This window comes from Hordeum vulgare, chromosome 4H (assembly GCF_904849725.1).
Source record: "Hordeum vulgare subsp. vulgare chromosome 4H, MorexV3_pseudomolecules_assembly, whole genome shotgun sequence".
Taxonomy (NCBI): Eukaryota; Viridiplantae; Streptophyta; class Magnoliopsida; order Poales; family Poaceae; genus Hordeum; species Hordeum vulgare.
The window spans coordinates 114,183,407-114,195,897 of NC_058521.1; the positions used below are offsets into that span (position 1 = coordinate 114,183,407).

The following is a 12,491-nucleotide window of genomic DNA, read 5'->3' on the forward strand; positions in this document are numbered from 1 at the left end:
CTACGACAAAGCCCATCTTGTTACCCTTGATGGCAACTACACGATGTGTGCCTTGATGCCCCTACTGTCACTGGGAAAGGTCACCACACGGGAAGAACCCAAAACCAAGCACTTCTCCCATTGCAAGAATCATAGATCTAGTTGGCCAAACAAAACCCAAGACTCGGAGAGACTTACAAGGATATCAAATCATGCATATAAGAAATCAGCAAAGACTCAAATATATATCATAGATAATCTGATCACAAATCCACAATTCATCGGATCTCGACAAACACACCGACAAAGAGGATTACATCGGATAGATCTCCATGAAGATCATGAAGAACTTTGTATTGAAGATCCAAGAGAGAGAAGAATCCATCTAGCTAATAACTACGGACCCGGTGGTCTGAAGTGAACTACTCACGAGTCATTGGAGGGGCGATGATGTTGATGTAGAAGCCCTCCAACTCCAAAGTCCCATCCGGCAGGGCACCGGGAAGGGTCTCCAGATGAGATCTCGCGGAAACGGAAGCTTGCGGCGGCGGAAAAGTGTTTTTGTGGATTCCCTTATTTATTTTTCCTGTGTTTTAGGGAATATATAGGCGAAGGAGCTAGGTCAGGGGAGGTGCCAGGGAGGCACAAGCCTGCTAGCCACCCCCTGGTGGCGGCTACAGGGCTTGTGGGCCCCCTGTAGCTCTCCTGGCTTGGCCCTCAAGCCCCCTGATCTTCTTCCGTTCAGGAAAAATTTATTCGGGGATTTTATTCTGTTTAGATCTGTTCCAAAATCAGATCTGAAAAGAGCCAAAAACACAGAAAAAACAGGAACTTGCACTTGACACTGAATTAATAAGTTAGTCCCAAAAAAGATATAAAAGGTACATAAAACATCCAAAGATGACAAGATAACAGTATGAAACCATCAAAAATTATATATACGTTTGAGACGTATCACGATCCTATCCTTATTTTGGCACGAGGCCCTCGACAGGGATAGAACCGCATCTCATCGTTTTGCAAGAATGGATATCGTTACAAGTACATGTACTGAAGAGATGAGTATATGAAATTGGCTTACACTCGTCACAAGCTACATCAATATCACATAAGTACAACATCATACAGTCATCATGTAGAAGAGAAGGGTCCGACTACGGACGAAAACAAATGATAAAAGAACGATGTACATCCTTGCTATCCCAGGCTGCCGGCCTGGAACCATCCTAGATCGATGAAGAAGAAGAAGAAGAAGAAGAAGAAACACTAAATAGCACAATCATCGTGCTCACGTCAAAGTATTGCCTTAACTATACCTGCAACTGTTATTGTAATAATCTGTGAGCCACACGGACTAAGCCAAACGTATCAAGTGTAGCAAAGCTTAATGGGTGAGGTATGGTTAAGTGGTGAGGCTGCAGCAAGCGACTAAGCATTTGTTTGAGCTGGCTAACTTACGAGTACAAGAATAAAAGGGGGGTGAGCCATGCATAAGCGAACATGAACTAAGTCAAGGGGGTCCCCATAACAACCCCAAGAATGTTAGGAACACTCATTTATAGAACGTAACACTGATAGCCGAAACTAAGGCGGCAAAGATGAAACTAAACACCAGGCTAGAAGGCCAGGCCTTCCACCTTTTACCAAGTATATAGGTGCATTAAATTAATTAGAAATAATGTGGTGATACAACAAGGAACCCGTGTTTTCACATGAAAGCAACTGCACCTGCAACTAGCAACACTATCAAAAGGCTGAGCAAGCGGTAACATAGCTAAACAGTGGTTTGTTGGGTTGTGGAAAGGTTAGAGGCTTTTCATGGCAATGTTGGGAGGCCTATTAAACAGGTGGTAGACAGCAAGACATAGCGAAGAAACGAAACAACTAGCATGGCAATGGTAATAATGGTATCTAGGGAAATGGTCATCTTGCGTGAGATCCCGGTTGGAAGAAGAACGAACCCGTGAAGCACACAAACCAACATAGAAGAATGAATCCTCACATTCTGACATTCTCGCAGAACTCTATCGAGATGAAGCAATCCGGAAACAAGAATCAACACACGATATTCACTACCACATATGCATGGCATGATGCACAAATACATATGATGCATGTCCGGTTTAATTATGCAAGGCATGGCATGGCAATTCACAACAATCAAACACTACACATTAAGTGAAGCTCAATATCCAACGAGTTGCATATTGATGAAACTCCACATTTAAATTATTTAGTTCACTCCCGTTTAGGTACACGACAATATTAAATTTTGTTAGACATGGCAAGAGGTGAGGCATAAATAAACTACACTAACTAGGCATATCAAATGTGGCCGGAAACAACTTCTAGGATTTCCGAAATGACCCCGTATGTTCATTTTCACGAAATTCTAGGCATTTTACATGTTCCAAACATTTTAATCCGATGCCCGGTTAATTAGTTATCCACATACTAATATAATGTCAAATGCTGCAAATATGCAATGTCCTCGATATTTTTGAAATTCGCAGACAGAGAAAAAATAAGTGGGCCAAATCTGGAGGCATAGTGCCAGCCAGCAGCGTATCAGGCCCGTGAGCGTGTGGCAATGTTCGATAACAACAGAGGAAGTATGGGGTGCCTGGGACTGAATCCCAAAGACCTCTCGATTGTAACGCAACACTCGACCAGTTGGGCTACGAAGAAACTACGCTAATATGATGAATCCGAGGGCATAACAGAGATTGGCAAGTTAATGGAAAAAGGCAAAACAAAACACAGGCGCGACTCGGATTCGAACCCCGGACCTCCTAGATGAGCATCTTGCGCTATTGCGAGACGGACTATGAGGCAGGTTCTCGCTAGATGCAGCTTCGGCTGAACAAGACAGCACGTAGGGCGGAAGCTCACCTCGGGCCAGATCAGCCGGTTGGTGGAGCTACGAAGGCAGGCCGATGGTCAACGGCCGAGGGGGGGGGCGACGGGGACGGGCAGTGAGACGTGCGCATCGGAAACGGCCATCAGCACTGTCTCTCACCATAAAAAAGGCGGTGTTGGGTGTCTAGTTGGTGCAGGCCATGCGAAGCTTCTTCTTGTTCTACTATAGAGAAGAGAGAGAGCAGCAGAGGGAAACAGAGGGAGGAGAAGAGAGGCAAGGGGGAGGCGCGACCAGGACCTTCTCAGCTCCGGTACTATGGCGGCGCCGTCCTTCGGCGAAGTCGTGAAGGTCCACGCGGTCGGACTCAGGGACAGGCGGATCCGAGGCGGCGGAGGAGGATCCGGCCATAAGGAGCTCTGGCGAGCGGACGACGAGCGCGGGGTCAGGCAGGTACTCGGGGACAAGGGCATGGGAGGAGCGGGTATCTGGAGCTCAGGGTCCTCTGGTCATCGGACACGTCCAGGGACAACAGAGCGAGGTGGCCACTCACGACTAGCTGCGGTTGGTTGGCTTAGGAATTCGAGGTGGGTGGCGGCTGGATCGGGGAGACCCGAGGAAGACGTGGCTCGCGGTGGTTGAGGGATAAACCTCCTAATTTTTAGGGTTTGACTGATTTGGCTAGGGTTGCCTACTTATAGTAGGAATCCAAATGGCGGGAGTTTCACACTGTTTTCGAGCCCTTCGATCGTGATCGGATGGCTCCGGTCGTGGGAAATGTTTTATTGAACTGCAGTGGGCTATGTAGAGGGGTTGTGGGCTTAGAAGAGAGGGAGATTGTGGCCCGTGACACACATTTTAAAACATCCAAACTTGCGATAATTAAACCGATGATGATGTTGCTATGGTCGACCGTTTGAGTATCAAACGGAGTCTGACTGCAACGAAATTTGACAAACGGTCTAGCTACACTATATTAAGACCGCACGCCAACTTTCGACCCAATCCAAAAAAAATTATACACACTTTCAAAAAACAATATTTAAATGATGTCGCAGGCGCGTGCGTGTGTGGTTGGTCTCATACGGTCAACGACAAAAATGAAGAGAACCGGGAACTAATAACGAATGCAAGTTTTCAAAAATGACGGCAACAGAGGGCCGATGCAATGCGGATGATGCGATATATGCAATGATGAATGCGACAACCAAACAAATAATACAATGACAATGGAATAAAAGGGGAATCTTCTAGAGCGTCGGTTTTGGGTTGTTACAACTCTCCTACAGTAACAGGAGATCTCGCCCCGAGATCTAAGAATGAAAAGGGGAAGAGGAAGAGGAAGAGCAACAGGTAAAACCTAATCGCTTCTTTGACACCGAGTGAAAACAAAGAATCTTGAAGGTTGCAAGAGATGAAGAATTTTGGCAGCACTTCGGTACGAAAAGAGAGAAAACTTGATATGATGGAAGGCAATTGAATAGATTTCACAACACTCCGGTTAAATGAACAATCAAGGAAAAAACATGATCTTGACAAACCGAGATGAAAGATTGAAGAGAGCTATATCACAAAGCCTATGGAACAAAATAATAGAAATTAGATCATTGGAAAGAAGAGAACGTAGAAGAAAATGACAATTTCCATCACAATTGAACTTGAAAATAATTCTTATAAAGGAGGATTGAACGGATTTGTTGGAAAATCAAGAACAAAAAGAAGAAGCTTGTAGTGGACTTATGAAAACCATCTCAATTACTGAGGTGACAACCGGCCACTAGCGGAAACAATTATTTCTTGGGAGCAACAAGATACGTAGAACTTCTTACACCAAGAGGATATATAGAGAACTTGAATCATGATAACCACCATAATAGCAACAATCCTCAAGATATACTTTAGGTGAAATCCAATCCAAGATAACTCCAATGAAGAAATCATGTGATGAAAATATCTCATGATTATATGAATTGGTGGGTTTAATTATCTCATTCTTGAAACAAATTCTCTTCGAGGATACTTACGAATCAAAATGATATAACACCACCTCAAAGGATAATGGACGAACAATTTCACTTTGGAATACAAGATAAGAGTAATTGAGCTCCTTCAACAAGAACCTTGAAGAACACCTTGAGAAATAATTACATCCTTGAAGAATCATCATGAAGAACCCTTGGAAGAACTCCAAAATGAAAGGATAATAGTAAAGAATTGAAGGTTGCAAAATAATAAGATTAAGACCTTGCAAGATTTATACGAAGCTTCACAAAGAGATCATTGAGAGACTTTGGAATTCCGGAAAATGAGAAGATGAACAACTTGGAATCAAGAATTGATATCATGAACAACTCGGGGAGAAGAATTAAAATAACCTTGAAGAAACAAGAATAACAATTATATTATGATTCAGCGGACATGAACTAATGATGATAAAATGAATGATCCTGAACACCTACTTACGTCAGACATGACCCCATCGCGTCCTCTTCCGGATGCAGACTCAAGAGATGAGACAGTCACGGTTACGCACACAGTTGGCATACTTTAATTAAGTTTACTTCAAGCTATCTAGAACCGAATGTTAAACAAAGTTTCCATATTGCCACATAACCGTGGGCACAACTTTTCGAAAGATTTAACCCTGTAGGGGTGCTCCAACTAATCCATCACAAATTACCACAAGCTACATAGAAACCCTCGACCATGAATCTCGTGAAATCCTCGGATTCCATAGTGGTAAACCTGAACTCTGAGATAGCCCAAAACATAATCGGAATCCCGATTCACAAGACACACGAGAAAGATAAAAACAAGTCCAGCAGGGTCGCCCGGCGTGTCGATGATCCCGATAGGACTCTCGTATCTTGTTCACATGACATGACGGATAAGCACATCGTAGACGACCTGATAGACATCACCCGAATTGCCTCGGGTTGGCCCCGCAATCGGCTTTGTTTAGGACTAGCACCATCAGCACTAGCCCTCCCTGTATTATGTTGAATTACTACTCGAGTAGCGCTAAGTCCCTATGTGTCAAATTAATATCAATATTATTATATTGGGCAAATAAAAGTACCAATGTTGGGCCTTGCCAGACGAGTTTTATCCCAAAATAGAAGTCAAGGGGGTCCCCATAACAACCCCAAACATGTTAGGGGCGCTCATTTATGGAACATAAGCAATCATACTAGTAATCATCCTAACAATCAATAACAATCAACAATTAAAATTGATGCAATAAAAATCAGTAAGAAAGATCAAATAAGAATCCAAAAGAAACTTTCAAAGAAAATCTATGGAGTCATCTACTACAACAACACAAAATAGTTTATTTGTCCTAATTAAACTTAACAGCAAAGAAAACACCAAAATTGTAAAATAACAGAAAACAAAAATATAAAACAACTAAGATTAGAAAAAGTATTTTTCATCAAATTTTGTTAACATAAGAACTAATGGAAAATCTTTTATCCAACTCTTCTTATGAACTAAACAAGGTTAACTTGAATTAAATCAAAAACAATTTCAACTTTAATACAAATTGTTTCTGATCTAAACTAAATTTAACACAAAATAAAACTTATAAAACAATATTATTTGAAAGTATTTTCAAATAGGAAATCAAACTAGCAATGAAATCAATTTGCAAGTTATTACAGAACTAGAATTGATTTCATGCTATCAAATAAAAATAAATAAACTAAAATTTTCTCGTTGTTGAAAAGATAATGTTAACTAACAGAAAACAAGATATAACTTTTCACAAGTACAAAAGAAAACAAATTAAAAGCAATTATAACAAAAGAAATAGAATAAACCTAAAAAGAACTAAAACAAAATCTATTTTGCTTAAACCCCTAATTTAAAATATTCTAAAAATTCTGAAATTATACCTATAGATAAATAAGGTCACTAGTGACCAGTAGCAAAAAGAATCAACTCAAAACCTATTTTTAAACTCAAGATATTCACAAAACAAGATTTCGAATTAAATCTGCTTGAATTCAAATTTAAAATATTCAAACATGGTCAAACTTTATATCTACAGGAACTACATTAAACTTGTGACATGATGCAAAAATAATCGAATTAAAACACTAAAGTCCTAAGAGATAATCAATATCTAAACAGAAACACATTATGTTTTTAAAACAGAAACTAAAATAAAAAGAAAACCTATCTAACGGACAGTGTACGCGTGGTGTCTACTGATTGGCTAAGGGCGTGCACGCGGTAGCTAAAGGAGCGTATGGTCGCACGGTAGGAGAAATGTTTCGCTAAGTAAGTGATCTAATCTGGATCACTCGATCCAGATCCAACGGCTATGGGAGGAGGAGGAGGTGCTCACGGAGGGGTTCGCCGGTGTTGGAACTCTCCGGCGAGGCAGAGGCGCGATGGTGACGCTGAGCGGGGCTCCGGTGATCTTCTGCAACGGCAGAGGGGTCCACGAGTTCGCAGTGATGCTCCAGCGTCGTTTGGCGTCCTCGGTGGGGAGGGGAGGTCGGGGCCGTGCGGCACGAGCTCAGGGGGTTTCGGGTGGTGGCCGAACTCCGGCGAGGTCGGTCGGTGGCGTGGGGCGAGGGCTCCAGTGTTTGGGGGGAAACGGGGTGCGGGGTGCCTCGGCTTTATAGCCACAGGGTCAGGGCGAGGGATGGAAGGGGAGGGAGATCCGGCGAGAATCCGACGTGGTTCCGGCGAGGAAGGAAAGGGAGGCGCGAGGAGGAAGGTGAGCGCGATGGAGATTCGGTCAGGCGTGGGGCCGGATCATCAGCGAGATAGAGAGCGTGGGGTGGGGTGGTGGCCGGTCTGAAAGGATTCGGATCCAGACCAGAGTGGATCTCGGCCAAAACTTTCCTAGTGGGCTTCGGGAATTTTCCAAATAGAGACACTTTTTCTTTTTTTTAGATAAACAAAGAAGGGAAACTTGATCTGGGAAATCAAATAAATTCCAAATAGAGAAGTTATATATATATATATATATATATATATATATAAATGATCAGGAAATTAAATGCAATAAGATGAACATTTCTACACGGCCAAAATAAATACTTAACACAAAATTACTTTCAGAAAATTGCCTAAATGATTTGATTCCTTTTACAAATATTTTTCAAATGACCCCCTAAGTTTTAGGGTTCAAATATTTCTCAACATGCCCCTCGTTTGGAGGGCCATGTTCCTCCTCTCATATTTTTAATATTTGAATTCGTTTAAACTTTTAAAATAGAGCCAAAATGACATGAATTCCAAAAATAAAAGTTTCAGTGGTTTTCAAATCCAAAACATTCAAATCCTTTATTATGAGGAAGTCATGTCATCTCCTCTTAATGGTTTGGATTGGATGAAATTGGATTCATAAGAAAATGGGAAAGTCATTTTATTCCCTCCCATTCAAAAGTTTCAAATTTCACTCAATTTTCAATCACTCAATTAAACATTCAATTATTAATATAACATTCCAAAGTTTGGGATGTTACATCCAACTAATCCATCAAAAATTACCACAAGTTGCATAGAAATCCTCGACCATGAATCTCGTGATCTCCTCGGATTCCTTAGTGGAAAACCTCAACTCTGAGATAGCCCAAAGCATAATCCGAATCCCAATGCACAAGACGCGGGAGAAAGGTAAAAACAAGTCCAGCAAGGCCGACCGACATGTTGATGATCCCGATATGAGCCGCTTATTTTCTTCTCAGGACACGACAGGTAAGCAAAACATAGACGGCCTAATAGACATCACCGGAATTGCCCTGGGTTGGCCCCGCAATCGGCTTTGTTTGGGACCAGCACCATCAGCACTAGCCATCCCTATATTATGTTGAATTACTCCTCGAGTAGCGCTAAGTCCCTATGCGTCAAATTAATATCAATATTATTATATTTGGAAAATAAAAGTACCAATGTTGGGCCTTGTCACACGAGTTTTATATCAAAATAGAAGTCAAGGGGGTCCCCATAACAACCCCAAACATGTTACGAGCGCTCACTTATGGAACATAACACTGGTAGACGAAACTAAGGCGACAAAGATGGAACAAAACACCACGCTAGAAGGCCAGGCCTTCCACCTTTTACCAAGTATATAGGTGCATTAAATTAAATGGCAATAATATGGTGATATAACAAGGAACCCATGTTTTCACATGGAAGCAACTGCACCTGCAACTAGCAACATTATCAAAAGTCTAAGCAGGCGGTAACATAGCCAAACAGTGGTTTGCTGGGTTGTGGAAACCTTAAAGGCTTTTCAAGGCAATGTTGGGAGGCTTATTAAACAGGTGGTAGGCAGCAAGACATAGCGAAGAAACAAAACAACTAGCATGGCAATGCTAGTAATGGTATGTAGGGAAATGGTCACCTTGCCTGAGATCCCGGTTAGAAGAAGAATGAATCCGTGAAGCACACGAACCAACGGAGTCGAACAAATCCTCACATTCTGACACGCTTGTGGAACTTTATCGAGAATAAGAAATCCGGAAACAAGAATCAACACACGATATTCACCACCACATATGCATGACATGATGCACAAACACATATGATGCATGTCCAGTTTTATTATGCAAGGTATGGCATGGCAATTCACAACAATCAAACACTAAACATTAAGTGAAGCTCAATATGCAATGAGTTGAATATTGATGAAACTCCACATTTGAATTATTTAGTTCACTCTCGTTTAGGGACACAACAATATTAAATATTGTTAGACATGTCAAGAGGTGATGCATAAGTAAACTAAACTAGCTAGGGATATTAAATGAGGTTGGAAACAACTTATAGGGTTTGTGAAATGACCCCATATGTTAATTTTGAAACTAAACACATTATATATTTCTTTAAATGGCAAAATAAAGTGGAGCATGTTATTCTACACTTTACTCTAGTCGATTTACATATATAGATCATTGCAAAAGGAGCTACGGTTAATTAATTATGACACAAACCGTTTTAACATGGCATCTATGCAAATTGAATGCAAACAGCAGGTTAAACATTTAAAACAAGGATAAAAGTTGGATATTATTAACCTACACAAAATTCTGGACATTTTACATGTTCAAAACATTTTAATCCTATGCCCAGTTAATTAGTTATTCACATACTAAAACAATGGCAAATGCTGCAAATATGCAATGTTGTGGATATTGTTGAAATTCGCAGAGACACAGAAAAAAATAAGTGGGCCGAATCTGGAGGCATAGTGCCAACCAGCAGCATATCAGGCCCATGATCGTGTGACAACGTTCGATAACGACATAGGAATTATGGGATGCCTCGGACTCGATCCCAAGACCTCCCGGTTGCAACGCAACACTCGACTAGTTGGGCTACGGAGGAACTATGCTAATATGACGCATCTGAGTGCATAACAAAGATTAACAGGTTAATGGAAATAAGAAAAACAAAACAAGGATAAAAGTTGGATATTATTAACCTACACAAAATTCTGGACATTTTACATGTTCAAAACATTTTAATCCTATGCCCAGTTAATTAGTTATTCACATACTAAAACAGTGGCAAATGCTGCAAATATGCAATGTTGTGGATATTGTTGAAATTCGCAGAGACACAGAAAAAAATAAGTGGGCCGAATCTGGAGGCATAGTGCCAACCAGCAGCATATCAGGCCCATGATCGTGTGACAACGTTCGATAACGACATAGGAATTATGGGATGCCTCGGACTCGATCCCAAGACCTCCCGGTTGCAACGCAACACTCGACTAGTTGGGCTACGGAGGAACTATGCTAATATGACGCATCTGAGTGCATAACAAAGATTAACAGGTTAATGGAAATAAGAAAAACAAAACACAAGCGCGACTAGGATTTGAACCCCAGACCTCCTAGATGAGCATCTTTCTCTGTTGCTAGACGGACTAGGAGGCTGGTTCTGGCTAGATTCAGCTTCGACTGAACAAGACATGACGCAGGGCGGAGGCTCACCTCGGGCCAGATCAACCCGTTGGTGGAGCTACAAGGGCAGGCCTATGGTCAATGACCGAGGGCGCGACAGGGACGGGGCCCTCGGACGTGGGCATCGGGAACGGCCAATAGTAGGTCTCTCACCATAGAAAAGGCGGCGCTGGGCGTCGAGTTTGTGCAGGCCATGCAAAGCTTCTTCTTGTTCTACTATAGAGAAGAGAGAGAGAGAGAGCATCAGAGATTAGAGAGCTGAGGGAAACAGAGGGAGGAGAAGAGAGGCAATGGGGGGCACGTCCAGGACCTTCTCAACTCCGGCGCTACGACGCCGCCGTCCTCCGACGAGGTCATGAAGGTCCACGCGGTCAGAGTCGGGGACGGGCGGATCTGGGGCGGCGGAGGCGGATCCGTACATGAGGAGCTATGGCAAGCGGGCGGCTGCAGAAGTTGGCACCCATGGCGAGCTCGCGGTCATGGCCATGGTGGTCTCCACTCTCCCTGTAGAAAAACGTGAGGAAGAGAAAGATGAGAAGTGGAGAAGGAAACCGAAGGAAGGAGGAGGAAGGGAGCAGGACGACCTAGCCTGGTCGAGGGCGGCCGCCGGAGGCACGCTCCGGTGAGGAGACGAGCGCAGGGTCGGGCAGGTACTCGGGGATGGGGGCAAGGGAGGGTCGGGCCTTTGGAGCTCGAGGTCCTCTGGTCGTCCGACACGTCCAGGGACAACAGAGTGAGGTGGCCACTGGCGACTAGCTGCGGTAGGGTGGCTTAGGAATTCCATGGTGGGTGGTGGCTGGATCAGGGAGACCCCGAGGAAGACGTGGCGGCAGCGGCTAAGGGACAAATCTGCTAATCTTTAGGATTTGACTAATTTGGCTAGGGTTGCCTACTTTATATAGTAGGGGTCCAAATGGAGGGAGTTTCACACCGTTTTCGAGCCCTTCGATCGTGATCGGATGGCTCCGGTCGTGGGGAATGTTTTATTGGGCTGCAGTGGGTTGTGTAGAGGGGTTGTGGGCTGAAAATAGAGGGAGGTTGTGACCCATGACACGTGTTTTAAAACATCGAAACGTGCGATAATAAAACCTATGACGCCTCCGCTACGGTCGACCATTCTGGTATCAAACAGACTCCGATTGTGACGAAATTTGACAGGTGGTGTAGCTACGCTATATCAAGACCGCATGCCAACTTTCGACCCAATCCGAGAAATTTTTATACACACTTTTTAAAACAATATTTAAATGATATCGCGGGTGCATGCGTGTGTGGTTGGTCTCAAACGGTCAACGACAAAAACTAAGAGAACGACAACTAATAACAAATGCAAGTTTTGAAAAATGATGACAAGAGAGTGGTGATGCAATATGGATGACGTGAATGATGCAATGATGAATGCGACAACCAAACAAATCACACGATGACAATGGAATAAAAGGGGAATCTTCTTGGGCGACGGTTTCGGGCTGTTCGAAAGGAGTTGGGTTTGCACCCAAGTCCAAGAAGAACAAGAACAACAAGAAGAAGAAGACCAAGCAACCTCCCCAGCTTATGGAAACCTTTATTAAATATGGGGAGGGAACTCATGAGAAGGAAAAGGACCAAGCTAAGGGTGGTAATGCCATGAAGGGCAATACCCCTCTGCCCAACCAAGCCGACGACTTTAACCCCTCTTATGTTTTGTGTTGTGCCTATGATGGGAATGTTTTTGCTAAGTTTGT

General features: G+C 43.0%; 1 long non-coding RNA gene across 2 annotated transcripts; it reads right to left on the bottom strand.

Annotated features, from left to right (window-relative positions):
- Positions 1 to 9,966: 9,966 nt before the first annotated feature.
- Positions 9,967 to 11,655, bottom strand: LOC123446222. 2 transcript variants are annotated; one of them, XR_006631272.1, is made up of 3 exons: positions 11,352 to 11,655; positions 11,078 to 11,271; positions 9,967 to 10,983 (listed from the first exon to the last, which is right to left on the bottom strand). It is a non-coding gene; the product is annotated as an uncharacterized LOC123446222 (long non-coding RNA). The 2 variants fall into 2 exon arrangements; XR_006631271.1 differs by having other exon boundaries at positions 11,078 to 11,655.
- Between the last annotated feature and the right edge of the window lie 836 nt (positions 11,656 to 12,491).